The sequence below is a fragment of the Terrapene carolina genome, unplaced genomic scaffold (genome assembly GCF_002925995.2).
Source record: "Terrapene carolina triunguis isolate 2854851 unplaced genomic scaffold, T_m_triunguis-2.0 Scaffold695, whole genome shotgun sequence".
Lineage (NCBI taxonomy): Eukaryota > Metazoa > Chordata > Testudines > Emydidae > Terrapene > Terrapene triunguis.
The window spans coordinates 1,941,705-1,958,816 of record NW_020665046.1 but is presented as its reverse complement, the minus strand read 5'-3'; the positions used below and the strand labels follow the sequence as shown (position 1 = coordinate 1,958,816).

Sequence of the window (17,112 nt, the reverse complement as noted above, 5' to 3'; positions counted from 1 at the left end):
ACAAAGGGGATTGGGGACATAGGCTGTGGCAGAGTCCTGGGGTAAGAGGCTTGAAGGGAGGGGAAGACGCTAGTACAGGGATGCAGCCCAAGCAGCAGCAGCTGGATCTGGCAGAGAGCAGAGGCACTCCCTCCACTCTGGGCCCTGCAGCTGGGAAGGTGCAAGTGCCTGGCTATTTCTGGGCTGTGAAGTGATGCTTGCCACCTCTGTTGAAATAAAACACCACTTGTTAATGGGGCTTGAAACTAAGTTAAGCAGCTGTTTTCTCAGATCCTGTAACAGAGCCTCCAGGTGACTCACCATCTGCAATGCCTGCTCACAGCTCCACTCACACTCCAAGAATAGCTGGGGATTCCTGTTAAAAGGAGAAGCACTAAAACAGTTAACAGGGCTATCAGCATGAGGCCTCAGGGTGAACACCCCATTGAGCTGAACAGGAACAGCTCAGTACTCTCTCAGAGCTATTGTTTCAGGCTGCCTGCAGACTCAGGTCTAGTCTACAATGACAAGTTATGACAGCATAGCTACATATATGGAGATATACCTATCTCATAGAACTGGAAGGGACCCCAAAAGGTCACTGAGTCCAGCCCCTGCCTTCATTAGCATGACCAAGTACTGATTTTGCCCCCGATCCCTAAGTGGCCCCCTCAAGGATTGAACTCACAATATTGGGTTTAGTAGGCCAATGCTCAAACCACTGAGCTATCCCTCCCCCTATCAGCCAGGGGTGTGAAACCCCCACCCTATGTCAGCCTGTGACCCCCAGCTTAGGCACAGCTATGGCAATGGAAGAATGCTTCTGTTGAATTAGCTATTGTTGCTCAGGGAGGTTCCTACCCCACAGGATAGCCCTTCTGTCTGTGCAGGCTCCATCTACACTCCAGTGCTATGCAGGAAGAGCCTCCCTAGTGTACCCACAGCCTCAGACAGGCAGAGCTGCAGGAGGCCAGCAATGGGACAACACCCTCACACCCACCCCCCGGTGACCCTGAAGTTGCATTTCCCCAACCTCCCTCAGTGACTTATTCAGACCCAAGTACTTCAAGCAGAGACCCCCTTTTGTGGGGCTCTGATTTATGAACTCCCAGACAGAGTCTAAGTATCTCTTCTTCAGACCCTCAAGTGTCCATGTCAGGGTTCGGTTCAGCTTCCTCTCCCACACTCAGCAGCCTCCTCGAGGCAGCATGCTATACACCAAACAGGCACGTCCCAGTGGCTGGGGTAGTCTGTCTCTCAAGGAGCACCCTCCCTTAGTTGAGCTATGGCAGCTTTTTATCAAGACCAGGTGCTCATTAGTCAATTAGCTGCCAAGCAGACACCTAGGCAGTCAATTACTACAGGTAGGCCAAGATGGGCTTGTTCTCTCTCACCACCCCACGGCAGCGTTACATTTGGAACCAGCCCGTCCTGGCGCAGTCTGACCCAAGAGCCTCTGTCACATGAGGCGGGGGAGCCTTCCGTGTGCAGAGCTCTGACCACAGGACAGGGTCACAGTGGGTCATTCCGGTGCCACAAACTGCAACCCCATATGCCCATGAACCCCCTTCCTTCCCCGCCTGCCCACCTCCTGTAGGACAGCCCCTGTCACAGAGGGTTAAGCCCCTTGGTCCAAGGCTGAACTGGCAGATGGAGGGTTGTGGGCACGCAGATCTCACCCCTCCTTCAGAGCTCTAGGGAGCCCATGGGCATCTGATCAGGGGTAAGGCCCCACCCTTTGCCCTGGGAACCCCTCCATGACTCCTCTAGGACTGGGATGAACTAGGACTCATGCATATGCCCGTGGGGATCGCCAGAGCCTTTCACCTGAGCTGGGAGGCAAGAATGCTGAGATCCTCCCCAGCCCAGGAGAGCAGGGCCTGGATAGTTTCTGGCTAGTGCTCTCCCCTGCATGCAGCAAAGCCTGCTATGGGAGGTGCTGCAGGCCCCGACCCAGGGGCATTGCAGAGCTGGAGAGAGGCAGGGCTGGAGCTGCCCAGAGCACGAGCAGAGCTGTGTGTGTGGTATTCAGGGAGGATGAAGCTTTCCTGTCACCTGTCTGCGCTAGGCCTGGCTTTTCTGAGCTGTCGCTCAGTGACCCAAGAGCCAAACTTTCCATAACTGCCGAATGTACAGCAAAGAACACGCCGGCTTTTGGCTGTAGGCACCAGGAGCGCTGGCTGAGAGCACAAGGCCACATTGCTGCACGGCAGGATGCGCACTAGAGGGCGCTTCAACCTCAAATTCCCACAGTAGGAGAAGTGTGGAGGAGCTGAGCACACATTGCTTTACTGAAGGCATCTCCTCTGCCCACTCATTGGGGAAGGGTCGGTGGGTGCCCCAGCTCACCAGGAAGGACCAGCTCATACCATGTCCTGGCAGAGGGTGATGAAGGCAAAAGCTCCTCCTGCCAGACCAGGGTGTTCTCCATTCCCAGAACAACCCTCCGTGCTGGCATCCGGTGCTTCTTGCCTCTGGTGTTAGGAGCTGTCCTGGTGGGGGCAGCCTGTGCATAGCAGGGGTGGGACAGTTTGAATGTCCCATATTTTGCACATGCACCATTCCGGTAGATACATCTGCTCTCTAAATGGTGATTGGCCCCTCCAGCTCTCTCCAAGCTCTTCACAGAGCAATGACCTCTAGGCTGGCGGTGCATGGCGCATACAGACAAATGTCTCCCTGGAGGCCCAGCAATCCCCTGCCTGGCAAGCTCTCCAGGCACCGTGTTCTCTCCCAGACGAGCTGGGGGCTGTAACGGTCAGTGTTGTGGCCTGCGGAATTGTAACACCTCTAACCTGTTTTATCCTTTGGCTGCTGGGGGTTCTCTTCCTTTGGACCAGATTCTGCCAACAAGATGCAGAGCATTTGACTCCAGGGGTAGTGTAATAGAAATCAATGGGGCTCGCTGTGGAGTAAGATGCCACTCGAGAGATGTAAGCATGTCGGGATCTGGCCCTTCATTCACTCTCTAATCCTGTTCTGGAACTAGCCTGCCACGAGATTCTGTTCAGTTGTAAAGTGACCTGGCATCTGAAGAGTTAACAGAAGGGCATTTGGAAACTAGAGGGGGCTCTAGCAATGGTAAGCAGCAGGCACAAACACAGGGCAAAGGGGCTAGTTTAACCCCTTAAATTCCCAGCATGGCACCATTCATCTGTAACCATCACAGCACTTTGCAAAGGTGAGAATCCCCATTTTATTGAAGGGGAAACTGAGGCACAGAGCGGCTACGTGACTTTCCCAAGGTCACAAAGTGAGGCAGAGAACTCAGATCTGTGACTCTCCAGCTGCCTAGCCCCATGTCCCATGCATTGAGCCACCCTGCCTTACATCATTACTACCCATCAAGCCCGCTCAGCCTGTTCTCCCTTGAAACATGCAGGTTAGTGCGTCGTTGCACTAAAAAAAACCAACCAACCATTTCCCTTTAGCCAGGGCCGGTGCAAGGATGTTTCGCGCCCTAGGCGAAACTTCCACCTTGTGCCCTCCCCGAGCCCTGTGGCAGCTCCCCGCCCCCACCCCGCCCTGAGGCGTCCCTCCCTGCGGCAGCTCCCCACCCCCCCCTACCCTGAGGCCCCCACCCTGAGGCGCCCCCCCCGTGTCAGCTCTCCATACCCCCTGACCCAGGGATCCGTGCGGCAGCTCCTGACCCCCCAGCTCACCTCTGCTCCGCCCCCTCCCCGAGCATGCCGGCGCTGCTCCACTTCTCCCACCTCCCAGGCTTGCAGTGCCAATCAGCTGTTTGGCGCCGCAAGCCTGGGAGGGAGAGAAGCAGAGCGGAGCGGCGTGCTCAGGGGAGGAGGCGGAGCAGAGGTGAGCTGGGGCGGGGAGTTCCCCTGCGTGCCCCCCCCACTTGCTGCAGGTGGCCCTCTCCGTGCCCCCCTGCCCCAGCTCCCTCCGCCTAAATGCCAACGACGACCGGGGCGGCCGAAGATCCGGCTGCCGCGGTCACCGCCGAAGAAAATGCCGCCCCCCAAATGCTAATACCCTAGGTGACAGCTGAGGTCGCCTAATAGGTTGCACCGGCCCTGCCTTTAGCCCTTGGAGATGGGCTGCCTTTTTGTGTGATGGGGAGGGTAGGACTGAGGCGAGGGGGAGGGGCACCCTGGTAGAGATGGGAGGAGTTGGTGGAATTCTGCAAAGGGCCCATTGTCTTTTTGGGGTTGGATCACTGAAGTGTTTCAGAGGCCTTTCTCAGTTCCGCCCCCCCGTGATCTCAGGTGTGGATCCGGGCTGCAGCATGACCAGGCTGTGCTCCAGTCTGCTGTCCCCCACAGTTCCTACAAATTCCGCTCCGTGGCCATCTACCAGTGGGGCTGAGCTGTCATCTGTAAGCCACTCCTGTGCTGCGGACTCATCACCTGCTGCTGCTTTCTGTGAGCGGGAGGCAGAGAACCAGGGTGAGTAATGGCCGGAATAGCAAAGCAAACCAGTTCAGTGCTGTCCTGGTCAGGGGGCTGCCCTCAGCCCACACGCAGTCACATCCCAAGAGATGCTGTGGTGGATGGTTTGCGGCTCCAGCACCGAGACAGGTCAGACTGGTTTCTATTGAAGGGGCATAAACAGCTGCCAGATGGGATTTGGAGTTAGGCCCTCGCATACAAGACTCCACTGATCCCCCAGGGAACGTGGCCTCCTGCTGGAGGTCAGTGACACTGTCCATGGGACACCGCCCTGCTCTGGAGGGCGAGTGAGTGACTCAGTGCTGAGGCCAGGGATAAGGAGGGCAGGGAGGCAGGTGATAATGAGTCAGCCTTAGCAGGGGCATGCCAGGAGACATGGTGATTCATAGATTCCAAGGCCGGAAGGGTCAGTCTAGTCTGAGCCCTGGAGAACACAGGCCAGAGAACATCTGCAACACGTGCCTTGGAAGTGCTGAGGAGAGGAGGTAGCTAGATCTGACGTGAGCAGGGCCAGAAGGGGGCAGCTGGCTCTGATGCCCCAGGACACAGGATGTGGAGCAAGCGAAAGCCCCCATCATCTGAGTGGGTGGAGCACACTGGGCTGGCGTCCAGTCACTCTTCTGCTCCGTTAGGCTGTGCGGGCTGGGCAGGGGCGGGTTGCCAACACTGTATTTCAGAAACTGTTTTCTTAGCATCCCTGCTCCACCCCTCCCCTGATATTGTTATTATTATCATTGTTATTAGTATTAATACCAATAAGCAGGACTCACCTATGCTCGCCAGGGCTATTTCTTGCAGCTTTCTGCAGCGCTCAGCCACTCCTGATCTTCCTGTATAGAGATGAAGACATAAGAGACGTCCCTTGTAAGGGGTTGTTGGCCACCCTAATGCAGGGGGATTGTTCAACTGGAGCTGGGCAGCCTGCAGCTCCTGGCGAGCACCCCCCGCTCAGTGCAGCAAATCAGGGGCCACCACTGGCGGAAAAGGGAACGACCACACCCGAGCCCAGACCCCATCCCAGCAGCACCCTGGCAGGGGGAGTGCCTGGTGCTCAGAGCAGGGGCCTGCCTCCGAACTTCCATTCCTGGGCTGCCGAGGACTCCCTGGGTGAGGGCAAGTCACCCGGAGCCTGCTTTGCAGTGGGGTGAGCCCCTGCAGCTCCCGTGAACTCTGACAGATTTAGAGTGCTCAGCACCCATGAAAACCAGGCCCCTTTCCCCTCTCGATTCCCACGTCAGCAAAATGGGGGAAAGACACTCGCATCCCAGGGAGGCTGGGAAGTTACTGCAGGTTTGAGATCCTCAGAGAGGAGGTACCAAAGAAGGAAAGGCCGGTGAGCGGTAGGGACTGTTACAAAAGGCTGGGTGTGATGGCTGCCACCTCTGCTGGCACCAGGCACCTCCAGAGCTGAACGCACTAGTCTCTACTGCTTGCCCTGAAGCGCTGGGACCTGTGATATACTCACAACCTCTACGGATCCAGCAGAGAGTGGGATGCATGACAAACACTGGCCAGTGGGTTCTACGCGTAACATGTGTAATCCCATGCTTGCTCAGAGTGGTGCTCTGACCCCCGATAGTGACGGCTAGGCCCCCTAGAGCAGGGGTGGGCAAACTACAGCCTTGTGGGCAAACTACAGCCCACCAGCCATTTTAATTCCGCCCTCGAGCTCCAGCCGGGGAAAAGGGTAAGGGGCCGCTCCACATGGCTCCCAGAAGCAGTGGCATGGCCCCACTTCAGCTCCTACGTGTAGCTCTGCACGCTGCCCCCGCCCCAAGCGCCGCCCCCGAAGCTCCCATTGGCCAGGAACTACGGCCAATGGGAGCTGCAGGGGCAGCGCCTGCGGATGGGGCAGCGTGCAGAGCCACTTGGCTGTGCCTCCACATAGGAGCTGGAGAAGGGACATGTTGCTGCTTCCAGGAGCTGCTTGAGGTAAGCACTGCCTGGAGCCTGCGCTCCTAAGCCACCCCCCTTTCTCCAAACCCCTCAGTCCCAGCCCGGAGAGCCCTCCTACACCCCAAACTCCTCATCCCCAGCCGGAGCCCTCACCCCCTCTGCACCCAACCCTCCCACCCCATCCCAGAGCCCCCTCCCTCATCCTGAACTCCCATTTCTGGCCCCACCCCAGAGCCCATACCCCCAATCATAGCCTTCACTCCTTCCTGGCCTGCACCCCAACCCCAATTTTGTGAGCATTCATGGTCCACCATAGAATTTCTATTCCCAGATGTGGCCCTTGGGCCAAAAAGTTTTCCCATCCCTGCCCTAGAGAATGATGAGCCTGCTACAGTCTTGGCTAACAGACATGTTTTTTATAGCTCATGCATTTAGCTCCAGGGGTCCCAGGTTTGATCCCTGCTGCTGACGCCCATGTGTGGGTTGGCGTTACACATAGTTCTGATGCCCGTGTGTGGGTCGGCATTACACATAGTTCTGATGTCTGGGCTCAGTTACCTTTAGGGGAAATTCCCACTGAAAATTTCTAACAGGTTCCAGTTGGCCAGCTAAGTTTTGGGATAGAGCAATGGATCTATGGGGCTACTGGTTCCGCTAACAGAGACCCACCAAAGGACTTTAATGGCACCTACTGGACTTTCCCTTGGGGTCTTCTTTCTCCCATGTGTTTCCCCTCTAATCAGTTTTAGTTTGTACAGCTCCCTTCCCAGCCCCACTCCTGGTCTGTGCCCATCCCCATCCATTTAAGGGGTAGCTATTCCTCAGCCTGGGGTACTGTAATATACCTGGCAGTTTTAAAATTCATTACTGGAACGATGGATAGATTTATTCCAAGAGTAACATGCCTTCTATATTCCTTGGTACAGATTCACTCCGAAGTCATCTGTCTATTTCATTCCATGTCCCTGGGATACTGCTTGTGTTATTAGCAAGGCTGAGGTCACTACAACAGGTGCCAACTGACCAGCAAGATGCCTTTAGGTTTTGTCCATACCATGTCTTGAACCCTGATCAAAGCTTCAAGCACCTGTTTGCTAGTGCACACCCTAACTATCAACGGCTAGGACCACTATTGCTAACACGCTGTGGGCAGGAAGTTTCTTTAATAACTCTCCTGGCTGAAACTGCTGAGAGACTGTACTAGAGTCTGGGTTTTATAAAATGGTTTAGGTGCAGCCTCAAACTGTGTTAGGTGGAAAATGTGTTTGAAACAGCACTGGTGAGAACACAGGCTTCATGATCAGGCCCCTTTCATCTCTTTGATCTTAATTAGTTAATGTTTGTAAAGTGCTTTGAAGATGGAGCGCTCTATGCGAATGTTAAGTGCTGTTATTAATTATTATTATTATATCTATGCATGACCCACATGCCTGCTCCATAGCAAAGTACGTTGTGCAGGATGACAGCCCCAGCTGCTGCATGAGAGCTGCTCAGGGGAGAAATTGCTAAGCTGGTGGGGGCTAAGCTCTGGTTTAATTACTCTAAATGAACTGCTTGGCTCTGCAACCAAGAATTAGCCACTTCCTGGAAAGATTCTGGTCCCGGGAGGGGCAGCCTGCAAGGCCTTTGTCTGTGAAGAGTGAGGAGGGGAACATGTCACTCAGCATGAGGGTTAGCCAGCCGGAGTGACACCAGGAGGGCTGGAGATGCAGGTGCAGCGGATTCACTATCTTAGATCAAACCATTAGTCTGGTAGATGCAGGATCACTGGGCAGCTGGCTAGGCGCATACTTGGCTTTGTTCACCGTCCTGTGTGCAGGGGAAAGATGCTTTCCTGACCTTTGTAGAGAGGAGTTTATGGCTATAATTACTCTGATCTTATCGTTGTTGTGACGAATATCACATGAACCAAGATCAAAGCCTCTTAATACTCCATGCTGTACATGCCTAGTAAAGATCACTGCAGGCCCTGGGGAGCTCACAGGCTGAGTAGAGATAAGGCACAGAGAATCACAACTTGCCCGAGGTCACACAAGAAATCTGGACAGAGCAGGAAATGAAATCTGGATTTCCTTGAGGTAAAGGTACTAGAATGGCCCTCAAGGCTAGCTCCTGTTCCAGCATGCTTGTATACGCAGCTACTCAGACCTGATCTAGAAAACAGCTAAACACTTTAAGTGGGACATCTGGTGAACCAATCATAGCCACCCCTTGAAACACATCAGAGAAGGCGGCTTATGGCAGCACAGAAGGGGGGAACAATTATACAGATGTGGCTAAAAAAAAATAAAAAAGTGGGCCTCTTCCCTTCTAGCTAGGGGTGTCTGGCATGTCTCTGTGCTGGGTCTAAAATGATTTGCTTTTTCCATTTGCTCTCCAGAACTTTATTGTTTTCCTTCCAAGTAGCAGACAGGATGATCTTGATTCAAATCAGTGGCTGGGAGGGGAGCTGAGAGGTTGGTTATCAGCAGAACGTTTATTGTCTTGTGATTAAGAGCAGGTCCTCAAGGAAACCATTTTAAAGCACTTGGAGGAGAGGAAGGTGATCAGGAACAGTCAACATGGATTCACCAAGGGCAAGTCATGCTTGACCAACCTGATTGCCTTCTGTGATGAGATAACTGGTTATGGGGAAAGCAGTGCACGTGACATATCTTGACTTTAGCAAAGCTTTTGATACGGTCTCCCACAGTATTCTTGCCAGCAAGTTAAAAAAGTATGGATTGGATAAATGAACTATAAGGTGGATAGAAAGCTAGCTAGATTGTTCGGCTCAACAGGTAGTGATCAATGGCTCGATGTCTAGTTGCCAGCCAGTATCAAGGAGAGTGCCCCAGGGGTCGGTCCTGGGGCCGGTTTTGTTCAACATCTTTATTAATGATCTGGAATGGATGATGGGATTAATTGCACCCTCAGCAAGTTCGTGGATGAAACTAAGCTCGGGGGAGAGGTAGATACGCTGGAGGGTAGGGATGGGGTCCAGAGTGACCTAGACAAATTGGAGGATTTGGCCAAAAGAAATATGATGAGGTTCAACAAGGACAAGTGCAGAGTCCTGGACTTAGGATGGAAGAATCCCATGCACCGCTACAGGCTGGAGACTGACTGGCTAAGCAGCAGTTCTGCAGAAAAGGACCTGGGAGTTACAGTGGCTGAGAAGCTGGATATGAGTCAGCAGTGTGCCCTTGTTGCCAAGAAGGCTAATGGCATATTGGGCTGCATTAGTAGGAGCATTGCCAGCAGATCGAGGGAAGTGATTATTCCCCTCTATTTGGCACTGGTGAGGCCACATCTGGAGTATTGCATCCAGTTTTGGGCCCTCCCCTACAGAAAGGATGTGGACAAATTGGAGAGAGTCCAGGAGAGGGCAATGAAAATGATCAGGGGGCTGTGGCACATGACTTATGAGGAGAGGCTGAGGGAACGGAGCTTGTTTAGTCTGCAGAAGAGAAGAGTGAAGGGGGATTTGATAGCAGCCTTCAACTACCTGAAGGGGGGGTTCCAAAGAGGATGGAGCTTGGCTGTTCTCAGTGGTGGCAAATGACAGAACAAGGAGCAATGGTCTCAAGTTGCAGTGGGGGAGGTCTAGGTTGGATATTAGGAAACATTATTTCACTAGGAGGGTGGTGAAGCACTGGAATGGGTTACCTAGGGAGGTGGTGGAATCTCCATCCTTAGAGGGTTTTTAAGGCCTGGCTTGACAAAGCCCTGACTGGGATGATTTAGTTGGTGTTGGTCCTGCTTTGAACAGAGGATTGGACTAGATGACCTCCTGAGGTCTCTTCCAACCCTAATATTCTATGATTGTATGATTCTATGAAAGGTGGTTTTGTGTGTCTCTGTGTGTGTGTGGGGGGGGCTGTCTTTGTGCTTCAAATTGCTTTAGTAGCTCCCTCAGGCAGGATCTGAGCATGGAGAGCATAAGGAAGGCTAGTGTGGTTTTACAAGCCCTTATCTTGTGTATATTTAAGTGCAGAGAAGGTCTTCAGTGCCAAGCTGCCTTGCAATTTTGCCTGTCTATACAGAGGAACAGAAACAAGCATTTGATCTGCAGGGTGAAGCAAGTGCATGCGTTTGTCTCTGCTTCTGTTTAAGGTGCCTAGTCATTTGCTTGCTGTATGATGCTACTCTTCTCTCATTCCCTAAATAGGAACAGCGCAGGATTGGATCCTTCTGCTGTTTGAGTTGATGTGAGTCAAGCATGGGTGGCACATGAACCGCCTGTTCGAGGAGGCTAGTTCCTAGCCCTGCCCCTTCTGCCCGAGGCCCCTCCCCTTCCCTTTCCCCTGCCCCTTCCACTCCCCTCTCCCGCCAGAGCCCTGAGCCCCCCACCGTGGCCGCCGGCTCCTCTGCCCCAGCTGACCCCAGCACTGGCCCCCACCCCCCAAGTCCTGGGCCGCAGGCCAGCCCGTCCTAGCCCCAGCCCACTTGGGGAAGAGGAGCAGCCTGCCTGGGCTGGGGCCACGGAGGAAGCAGCTGGAAGCAGGAGGGGACCTCGGAGCATGGGTGGCAGTTTGGGGAGGCGCAGCCGCCCCTGGCCTGCAATACCCTTCGCCCATGGAGTCAGGCCATGGAAATCAGTGGTGCCGGGATTTGGCGTCAAGACACAAATTAGATGGGTTTTATCCTATGTATAAATCACATTGGTATCCGAGCTAAGCACAGGCTCTGCAGCAATGAGGGGGTAATCTTGGTTTGGTTGGAACCAGTTTCCAGTGGTGTGGGCAGAAATTTGGGTCAGAGTCCCAATCCCGATGTCCGTAAGATACCAACGCTACAAGGGCTAAGCCTAGAGTCACTCATAGTCAAAACAACCAGCTGCTCTTAGCCCAGGTATGGCAGCCTGTCTGTGTGTGCTTCCGGGGCGGGGCGCGGGTTGTGGCATTGCTCACCCTTACTTTGACCAAGATGGTCCTGAGGCTGAGGAAGAGGCATGGGCATGAGATGTGGGTTCAGTCCCTGGCTCTGCCACACACTCCCTGTGTGACCGTGGGCAAGCTGTAGAATCTCTCTGCCATCTGTGACATTTCCATTGTCCATGTCAATTGTAAGCTCCTCAGGGCCGGGGTGATCTCTGGCTAAGTGTCTATATAGCACCTAGCACAACAGGGCCCTGATCTTGTTTGGTTCTTACAGATGCAACTGCCATAGAAATAATAACAGATGCCCATCAGTGTTGCTTGGAGCAGGGGACTGCACAGTGGGATGGAGTGAAGGGGACTGACTGAACCAGAGAAATCATGAGGTTCCTGACTTCTCAGCTACACGAGGGCCAAACAATTGTAGCTCTTAGTTCACATGGGCCTGGGCTACAAGCCTCACCCCAGCACAAGCGCTGCATGGGGATGCCCAAGTGCTGAAAGCACCGAGTCATCCAAGAAATGGTTGGTTGGCAGTGCCTCTTTTGCCTAGTGCAGACAGGCCCTTGGTGTCATATAGCAGCACTTGGCAGTAAATTAAAGAGGAGTGTCAGATCTTGATTCAGCCTCTTGGTTTAAAGTCACTCATAAAAAACCTAACTGCTCTGTGCAGTAAACCAGACGCAGATTAGAGCTGAGGGAGAGATCTCCTGCAAGCTTCGAGTGCAGGAGGAGGTCCCAGCATAGGAAAGCACATGCCCCCAGGGTGGAGTTAGGGGGAGGTAAAGAGAAACTCCCTCCTCCCCTTCTCCAGCAGGGTCCTCCTCCTCCCCTATTAAGGCTGCTTCCCTTAATTCAGGAATGTCTATTGCAAGGCCTGCGATGTCCATAGTGTGTGGAACAGTGAAAGTTTTGGCTAAGAAATGGCTGAAGGGCCAGGCAATGAGAATGATAAAGGAACCCTGATTTGCACAATACATGCGCTGGGAGCCATCTGTTTCATTATTCACTAGAATTTGGATGACAGACAGAGGTCACAAAAAAATGTTCCCAAAGCCTGAACATGTCAGCAGATTTTAACACCAGTGATGTTCCCAACACTCCTGTGGCAAAGTGCGTTATCGGCCATCCTCTTGCTTAAACTATTTCAATCATCCAATTGGGGAGGGAAACAACACCATGCGCATTAGGGTCGGTCATCAACTCACCGTCCTGCAGCATCCCCCCGTGACATGGTGTTTCAGCAATTCTGCCTTGATCTCATCCCCAGGACTTCAGTGGTGAGCTTGTCCTCCAGCAGGTCACACTGTGATTCCATCCCATTATCTGTGTTCCAAAATAATGGCAATCAACGCAACATCCGGATTATCTTTCGGGGAGGGATAGCTCAGTGGTTTGAGCATTGGCCTGCTAAACCCAGGGTTGTGAGTTCAATCCTTGAGGGGGGGCCATTTAGGGATCTGGGGCAAAAATCTGTCTGAAGATTGGTCCTGCTTTGAGCAGGGGGTTGAACTAGATGACCTCCTGAGGTCCCTTCCAACCCTGATATTCTATGATTCTATCTTCAACTACTCCAGCACTACTCATCAGTCCCAGGCTTCTTCCAGGACACTGGCTAGTAGGTCCCTTGCAAAACCCCCAGATCAGACAAAATACAAATTAAGCAACTTTGACCCATCTCAGACTTGAGCCTTTCATCCATCTCACATTCCCCTCAGTTCTTGACTCTTCTACCAAACGCTAACCCACAAGGCACCTTCCCTGGAACCTCACTCCTTTTTCAAGGCCCATCACAGCAGCTAACACTACTCCTGTACATTTCCCCACAGTTCTTCCTCCAGCTGACTTCAGTCAGGTCCTTCCTATAGAGAAGGCACTCCAGACCACCTCACTCCTGAGTCTCCACCACCCAACCACTCTCAGCTCCTTCCTTTTAACTCCTCCCTGAGCCTGACACACCCTCCAGGTGTAACAAGGTGCAGCTAATAGAGCTCTCAGGCCTTCTCAGATGATGTGGGGTTTATATACCCCCCTAAGAGAGACCAACCACAGACTGTGAATAATGAATAGAAAATAGTTGGAATGAAGCATTTGTGGACAACACATGGCATGAAAATGATTGGTCCAAATTTTTCAGCTAATACTTACAAAGAGTGAGCTTTCAAATGAGTTACAAACCAAACATAGGTCTGCATTTGTAACAGATCCAGTGCCATGTTCTCAGCTGGGGGAAATCCATGCAGCTTAACTGACATCAGAGCAATGCCAGTTTAAACTAATTGAGGATCTGGCCCATTATTTGTAATGAATAGTTTGACCAGATCGGTCAGTCATTCCAAGAATGGTAGGGTGGGAAGGAGACATAAAAGGAAAGAGAGGACTTGTTTAGGGCTGGCTCAGGAAGGAATACCTAACTGCCTTTCATCTAATCTGTTATCTACAGTTATAGGCAGAGCTTGTACTACCACCTCTAGTTAAGATTGCCCTTATAAAAGACCTTCTTGTTGGCTGTTTGAAAACGTTACCAAACTTCAGCTGTTTGGACTGAAATTTTCCATGCTGGGTATCTGCCTCAAGATGAATTTTCTTTTCAAGGTTCAGCTAAGATGTTCCAGTCATTTCTAAGAACAAAATTAGGGGAAGAGGTGTTGTTTTGCCATGTTAAAAAAAGTCTTTCAGCTGTTTGGTTGAGAAGCTTGAGAGGGTGGGTCACCTTTTTGCCATCCCTGCAAAAATCTGCCCAAATTTGGCCAAATTATGAACCTTTTTTGAAAAAACTCTCTTTGCACATGCTATGTAGAGACTTGTCAGACTCTCTGAAGAGTCTATCTGCATTGAGCATGCTCCAGCCCAGGGATACAGCTATTGAGTAGGTCTCTCCCTGCAGTTGCTGCTCCCAGGTGCAGGGGTATGCTGTGGCACCAGAACTGGGAAACTGTCTTTCCTATGCTCTCAATGCTCCCCATGCAAAGTGTGTCTCTCTTCCCCCTTTTAGTGCTGATCCATAGGGGGGTTGACAGTCTATTACTGCTGCAGATTACGCCTGTAGCTGAACTGGCAGAGGTCCGTTTGGTGGATCTAAAAGTGATCATGTGATGAACCGTCAGCATCATTCTACATGATGGAATTTGTTCAGTTTGCTTTTTTAAAAACCTAGGAAATTACACACATAAAACTATATTGAAAAGCCACAAGTAAGGTGGCAAAATCAAACACTCAAAAATTAGGAAATGCCAGAATTAAGGTAGCCTGTACAACCTTAATACTGCCCCCTTGTGTGTATGCATTATGCTAAAGTCTTTAATGATGTGATCAGATACTATTTTTTCCACGGGCCCCCTGCCTCATTCAGAGCACAGGATGGACTGTGAATGGATCAGAACTAGGTAGTGTAGGAGGCTGCAATCTGTAGGACTCCTTTTCCTTTGTTGCAGAAGTTGGAAAATGTTTGGTGACTGAGGCAGGAGACTGTAGCAAGAGAAAGGAGGGCCTCGTGGTTAAGGAACTTGAATCATAGAAATGTAGGGTTGGAAGGGACCTCAACAGGTCATCAAGTCCAACCCCCTGCACTGAGGCAGGACCAAGTAACCCTAGACCATCCCTGACAGGTGTTTGTCGAGCCTGTTCTTAAAAAACGCCAATGATGGGGATTCCACAACCTCCCTTGGAAGCCTATTCCAGAGCTTAACTCCCCTTATGGCTAGAAAGTTTTTCCTAATAGCTAACCTACATCTCTCTGGCTGCAGATTAAGCCCATTGCTTCTTGTCCTGCCTTCAGTGGACATGGAGAACAATTGATCACTGGCCTCTTCATAATAGCCCTTAGCAGATGTGAAGATTATTATTAGGTCCCCGCCTCCGTTGTCTTTTATGAAGACTAAACATGTCCAGGTATTCAACCTTCCCTTATAGGTCAGGTTTAATAAACCTTGTTATCATTTTTGTTGCTCTCCTCTGGACTCTCTCCAATCGAGTATCGAGTTTCTTCAAGTGTGGCGCCCAGAACTGGACACAGTGCTGCAGCTGAGACCTCACCAGAGCTGAGCAGAGCAGGACAATTACCTCCCGGGTCTTACATACAACACTTCTGTTAATACACTGCAGAATATTAGCCGTTTTTGCAACTGCATCACATTGTTGTCTCATATCCAATTTGTGATACACTATAACACCCAGATCCTTTCCAGCAGTACTACTGTCTAGCCAGTTATTCCCCATTTTGCAGCTATGTGGTCAGGGTGGATTTGCTTTAAATCAAATTAGTGTTAAATCATGATTTAAATCACTAGTCAGGAAGACTCGATTTAAACATGGATTTCTATATAAAAGTGCATTCTTGTTGGTTGTTATAACCTTAATACATATTCTTCACAACTCAGAGATAGATGTAATTTTCATTTTTAGAAAGTACATACTATACATTTTTAAAGTGATTTATTTTGAAAACTTTTCAGATTAGTTTTACAGCTATATGAGAAAATGAATGATTGTTTGGCTGTTTCATTTACCAAAGGTAATTGAAGCAGATATTTATGAAGTCATTGGGAGGTGAACTATCTCCAGTTCAACAGGTTAATCATTAATATATGGAGGATTTTCTTGCTATGCTGTATTAGGAGGAGAACATCACCAGACAGACATTTAAATTGTTTTATTTAACTAAAACAACAACATTATGTATTTTGGATTTTTTTCTTCAACAGCAAACATATAATATTTTAACAAAACAAGCATATGAATTTTTGAATTTAGTTAAACATTCAAGTTTTTTAAAATCAGGGTTGTTTTTGTTAAAATTGTTTTTAACTAAAATAGTTAGATGAAATATTTAAAAAACAAAACAAAAATTAAATCGACTATGTCAGCCAGGTCAACATGAGACACTTAAAATATTGGGGACAAAAGGGGCAGTGACGTTAAAGCGCTGCCGGGGCAGCACTGTAACGTGGGCTGTGTACGGGCCGGTACCGATGGCCACGTCTTACGGTACCGCTGTACCGGCCCATACTGGCCCACTTTCACCTCTGCCCTAGGATGAATTCCATCAGGCCCTGCTGACTTGAATACATCTAACTTATCTAAATATTTTTAAACTGTTCTTTCGCTATTTTGGCTTGCATTTCTTGTCCCTTATGAATATTGTTTTGAGTATCTGGTCACCATAAACCTTTTTAGTGAAAACTAAAGCAAAATAAACATTAAACACCTCAGCCTTCTTAAAGTCATCAGTTATTAGTTCTCCTTCCCTGCTAAATGCAGGGCCTACACTGTCCTCAGTCTTTTTCTGGCTCCTACTGTATTTAAAGAACCTCTTCTTATTGCCGTTTTTGTCCCTTGCCAGCTGTAACTCATTTGGGGCCTTAGTCTTTCTGATTTTGTCCCCAGGTGCTTGTGCTGTTCTTTGTACTCCTCCATAGCAATTCCTCCTTGTTTCCACTTTTTGTAGGGTTCCTTTCTGAATAACTGGCACCCCCAAATAACTTGAGTTCTGCCCCCCATCTCCTTTGAGCAGGAAACTGCACTGCCTGAGCTGCTCCTCCTGTTGGCCATTCACAGCTGGGGTTGTGGCTCACTGCAGCAGTCCAGGGACAGGGGAGCAGAGCGACTCTGCCCACACCAATGGGTGTCTCCTGCAGAGACAGCCAAGCTCATCTCACCCATGCTCTTGAGTCCTACAAGAGAGTGACACCGCTCCAGCCAAAACAAACCCAGCCGCCCCCAGATTAACCCCGCCCCGTGAGCCGAGGCGAGCCCGGGCCTTTGGCAGCCTATCCAGGCGTGTGTGACCTACATACTCGGACGTGCGAGGTGAGACGAAGGCGGCGGAGCAGGAGCGCTAGGACCCGGCTGGCTCGGCCCGCCGGAGGAGGAGCCGGGGCGCGGCGAGGAAAGAGGCCAGTGGCTGAGCTCTCCAGGCAGAGACCGGGGGGACGTACCCAGACATACACACGCACCGAGCCAGGACAAAGCGGGTA

At 51.0% G+C, this 17,112-nt stretch overlaps 1 protein-coding gene across 1 annotated transcript in view; it reads left to right on the top strand.

Annotated features, from left to right (window-relative positions):
- SBK1 (SH3 domain binding kinase 1) overlaps window positions 1–17,112 on the top strand; it is a 76,956-nt gene that overhangs the window by 14,771 nt on the left and 45,073 nt on the right. The gene's annotated exons all lie outside the window — the stretch shown is intronic.